Source organism: Chelonia mydas, chromosome 2 (genome assembly GCF_015237465.2).
Source record: "Chelonia mydas isolate rCheMyd1 chromosome 2, rCheMyd1.pri.v2, whole genome shotgun sequence".
Taxonomy (NCBI): Eukaryota; Metazoa; Chordata; order Testudines; family Cheloniidae; genus Chelonia; species Chelonia mydas.
The window spans coordinates 83,976,421-83,981,833 of NC_057850.1; the positions used below are offsets into that span (position 1 = coordinate 83,976,421).

General features: G+C 36.7%; 1 long non-coding RNA gene across 1 annotated transcript; it reads left to right on the plus strand.

Moving 5' to 3' along the window:
• Window positions 1-492: 492 nt before the first annotated feature.
• LOC122464266 lies at window positions 493-2,281 on the plus strand. Its single transcript, XR_006288212.1, has 2 exons — window positions 493-621; window positions 1,837-2,281. It is a non-coding gene; the product is annotated as an uncharacterized LOC122464266 (long non-coding RNA).
• The last annotated feature ends 3,132 nt before the right edge of the window (window positions 2,282-5,413 follow it).

The window sequence follows — 5,413 nt, forward strand, 5'->3', positions numbered from 1 at the left end:
GAGAATGCTCAGCCACTCTGGGAGGCTACTGCATGCACAGTTTGATTGGCACGGAGGAGCTGTGAGGGGATAGAGTATGCCCAGCATAGATAGAATCTCCAGAGCGGCCAAAGTCTTACAAGTCTCTACTGACCTTGTGTAAACCAAGATTTTTCAAAGGCTTATAACTTGACCAAATTTGGACTAAATTTTCATTGGGGTGGCAAAAGGCACATCCCTGGCACAAAGGCTGCCCCCCTTGCCAAATTTCAAGTCCTTGCTTCAAAGCATAGAAACACTAGAACTTCTCAACAAAGTTGTAAAAGTTGTTTTAATGTGGACAAAACAATGCATTTTTCACTAGCCTTTTTCTCAGAAGTGGCTGAACCAATTTTAGCTGAAGATTTCCAGAATAATTCAGCCTGAAGCACTCATCTGGCATGGAAAATTTCAGTGAGAACATTTAAAGTTGGGCAAAGCTGTAAGAACCTGTTTTCATTTGCTTACAGTGGAAAATGTCACGCAACCTTAACTATCGATGATGCTACCAGTGCCCACCTATAATTTCAATCAGCACTGCCTCCCCAAAAGAAGTTTTTGTTGTCGCTAGATCCAGAAGATATGGCAGAACAAAGGAGGAAGGTATGCACATTAATTTTTAATTATTATTTTTACGTATATACATCTGCCTGGGAGGTATGATAAGATGGGAGGTGGGCATTCTACTGTGCTTAATGAATCGGAAAATGTAGGATTTATTCTCCTATCAATTTGTATAATTGCCTACATCAATCTCATGTGCATTAATGGGAGAATAAATCCCTTAGAATAGAAGGAAGCATAATGTTGTAAAAATAAGAAACTCACCAAAAGCATATATTAAAAACTGTAATTTCAGCTTGTCCTCAAGGGAAGTAATATAGAAAAAATATTTGTGTGTGTCAACTGGAATAAATATATTTATTGGATGGAAAGGAAATGTCATTTTAAAAAGGAAAATCATTATAGAACAACTTAAGCTTGTTAAAATTCGATGTCTTCACAAATACTCTGAGCTGTGTATAAGATCAGAGCCAACCATTTTAGAATAGCATTCTTCCACCATGCAGTGGTACTAGTGTTGCCTGAAAATTATTCCAGCCCTGTTTCACTTATAGTTTCTGACAATGTTAGTGAAAGGCATGCCATGGAGCATTAGCCAGCATCGTGAGAATTAATTACATGGTATTTGTTTAATTTCTCTTGTCATCTGTCTGCTCCTCCAGTTTTCATAGTAATTGACTAAGCTAAGTGATCTCTCCTTCCTCACACTGGTGTCTGTGTCCTGTCAGGCGTGACACATTCATTTTCTCTTTTCCAAGGACCAAAGAAGCAGTGATAGTAAAATAACCCAAAATTTGTAAAATGTAATAACACATTTTAATAAAACCCCAAAATTTTTGATCAAATCCATTTAGGATCAGGCTCTCATACCTTTATTCATGTGGAGTAGAATCTAATCGCTACAAATAGTCCCATACACTTCAGTCAGGCTGCTTGTGGAAGAAAGTGCTACTCAATGTGAGCATGAATATCACAATCCGGCCCGTACTATTTAAGCACACTTCATTACAATTATTTTAAATTATGCCTTATTTTCTAAAGCCCTACCCAACCTTCTCTGCTGGTTATCTACACTATTCTAATTCTTATGGCTATAATAGAATGAAAAGACCACATACATGGGCACCTGGCTACTGTAACCCCTCCTCCAATCTCCATTATTTTCTTCCCCCTTATTTTCTCCTATTGTTCGATTCTCCTCAGATATACTTTCTATAATCCCAGATCATCTCTCCCCTCACTGTCAGATTGCAGATAATGGCACAATGTTTAAGAAATGGGGACTTCAAGACATACGCTTAAGATAACCCACAACATATGCATGACATATGGACATATGTAACAGTCTCTGTTGGAAACCCATAAACCATGATGCCATTGCACCAGATCCTCAGGTACTGTAAATAGAGTTATGCCAAATTTATACCAGCTGAGGATCTGACCCATTATGTCCAAGTCTACACATTCTTCCAAGTCCTTCTAGCCACCATCAGTAATCTCATCATTTTTGGGTTAATGAAAAATATCTAGCCCCCGTAAGAACAGAGAAAGAGCAAATAATAGTCCTACAAACGGAAGCATTTTGAGTAAAGGTAAAATTACAATGTATTTATGTGTCAAGTTATCTTTTATTACTTCAATCCTTTGCATTTTGTTAAATGTTATATTTCAAAATACCTTAATAAAAAGATTATGTAGAGTAATTTAGGATCCAATTCTGCAATCATTGCTACTGCAATGTTGAGAGGTACCTTACTATTCAATGAGAGCTTACTGATTTCAATGAAAATACCCACAGAGTAAATTACTATTCCATATGAGTAAGGGTGGCAGAATCAGAACAGGGCCCTTAACAATTAGATATGTAATAGCAATAGTATTCCATAGTTTTGCACAGTGTTCAAGTGGATTCAAAATTAGGTAATACGTATTCAACTCTCTCTTGTGTATTACAGGCCAGATTGAAAGTCCAGTGAAGTCGCTGAATTCAATGGACTTTGAATCTGGCCAGCACATTTGTATATTACTGATTTGCTGAGATAATACAAATGCAAATGACTAAAGCAACTGAGAAATCCATTAAGAATAAAGTAGATCACTAAGTGATAGAAGTAAAAACAAAAAAAGACCATTTCAGGTCAGTATAATTTAAATGATAATTACCTTTTGAGCAAAGCCCACAAAGTGGTTAATTCTAAGTATAAATCACAACTGAATCATTAATTTCACTTGGAATTTATTCAGCAGAACTAGCAAGTCACTTTTTAAAAAGTGAAAAAGGCTGACTTCTTGCCTCATATGTACGTGGGGCTCCAACTGACTTATGTTTGGCCAAAAGCTGCATCTTCCCTCTGAGGAAATGTGAATTAATAATAACTTGCAGAGTGGAGGTTGTGCCCATATTATATTAATCTTTTGTTGTCACAAGTGTTCACAATGCATGTATTGTTTTTTGCTACTAAATTCAGAAGCTTCATCCACACAATGAGGTCCTGCACAGCTTTGGAATGAGGCAAAGGGAGGAAAGAATCTTTCCCTCCTTGCATTCACAGGGCCAAAGAATTAATTGGCAAGTTTGACTGGCTTACACCAATTCACTGATGTGTAAAAAAATCTGTGTAATTTACATGCTGAGAAGCTGCAAGGTCTGGGTAGCCTACTGTCATTTACACTCTTGGTTTAACTGCTTTTCTCACTGCATCCTGCTCTCTGGCCTATGAATTAAGCAAACAGACTTCACAGACAAGTTCCAGAGGAGAATAGATGTAAATTACACTCATTTAAACTCCCTTTACTCTTCCTCATATGTAATATAAATGTTGAGAGGAGTCCAGAAGAAGGCATAAATTACACTCACTAAAATTCCTCTCAGAATTTGGCCCACAGACTAATCCCAATCCTTCTCTGAAATGTTTTGTGATCCTTCACTGCATCCATGAGCTCCAAAAGTCATATTGTACCATTGATTTTTAAACAGGACTTTCCACTGACTTCAAGGTAGAGGATCTCCAAAACAATGACTGATTATCATCCTATTCAGGGGCAATTCTGCTTCTGTGTCATTGGAAGTATTTTTTCCCCTCCTTGTTTTTACTGTAAAAAATATTTACATAAAAAGAAAGCATTTCAACACCTAGGGCTTCATCTGCTCTTGCTGCTTATTCCATGCCTGAAGTCAGAATCCTGTTTCTGATGTCAGTGATTGTAATGTGGAAACACTTGTGTTTAAAGTGGATTAGAATGTCCGGTGCTGAATGAACAGGAAGAGCAGATGACTTACTAAGAAACAAAGAGGTCATTGTCACGGAAAGGACCCTAGCAATAAAAAAAAAAGAAACGAAAGAAACTAGAAAGCCCGTGTAAGATTATTCCCTGACACGTTTGCGCACAATTCCTGTTGAAATCAATGGGAGTTGTATGCAAATCAGAGAGAAGAATCATCCATACAATACATAATAGGAGTAACGTTGTTCCCAAACATATATTTAATCATATTTTATGAGACATCATATGATCTTCCAAAGCCTGTAGCATGCTGCAATAGCCAGATTTTCCCCCCCCCGCCCCCCTCCCCCAGTTACATTCCTGTTCAATCCCACTGATTTCACAGGTGTATTGGAGGAGACAGTTTGAACTAACAAGTTCAAGGACGTTAACATTTGAGAAGACTGCTCTATCTGAAAGATGCAAGGCATCAACTAATTCTTAAAATGAAACAATATTTGGGTGACAAAGCCCCCAAAATCCCAAAGCAAATTAACAGCAGACACCAAAAACCCTTTAAAATACAGGAGGTGATTTTTGGAAGACAAAATAGAAAATGCTTATTCTTTGGGAGGGTAAGATACTGAATGTTAATTTCACCCAGCCAGAGAAAATCTGTACTTTCATTTTTTATATTGGGCTGATTTTTCAGCTTGGAAAAAAATCAATATAAATCCTATTATTAAAAAAATCATCTTATCGACTATTTTCATTCTGATGGTTCAACTTAATATATGTGGCTAATGGTATCAAAAATAGTTAAATAATAATTGTATACAATTAATTAAAACTACAACAGTGTTTTTCAATGTCTATGTTTCTAGGAGCACAATATGAAAATACTAACAAACCAAAATTTTTGCCCTCTGATATACATCAGCAGCTACCATTGGCTTCAATGGGAATTTCACCCATATATTGTGTCCTGTAATAAAAGGACATCAGTACTCTACACTTACATGCCAAGTGTGCTAATTACACATTTCCAGAACACAAATAGCAAACATTTAGGTGGAAGTTTCCTTTGTGATTTTTCCTTATTTAATTAATTTCATAAATACTTAAACCTGAGGAGTTTCTCCTTCCTCCAATTTGATACAAGCCTCATTCTTACAGATTAGGAGAAATTCAAAGTCATGTATTGTTTAGGTAATTTAAAAGCATAATCAAGGAGTACTTTTGTGTATATTAATTTACTGCAGACTGCACCTTGATTAACCACACTATCGCTAAAGAGAAGAAAATGATGATGAATTAGAAAATAAATAAAATAGCATCATTATTCTTTTTATTACAGGAGTGCCTAGAAACAGATTCAGAAGAGCCCCATTGTGCTAGGCACCATTTAAAGTAGTAGACAGTCTTTGCCTCAAAAAGCTTTACAATTGAGATAGATCAGACAAAGGGTAGGGGAAAGGGATAGAACACAGAAGGGGACGGAACAGAGTGGGGGCCAGCAAATGTCATGGTAGGTCAAGGATTTTTTTAAAATTTTGGGCTAGGGTTTAGTTAGGAGGAGGTTAGCTAAGCAAAAAGACAAAAGAAGAAAGAAGACATTGGAGGGAGG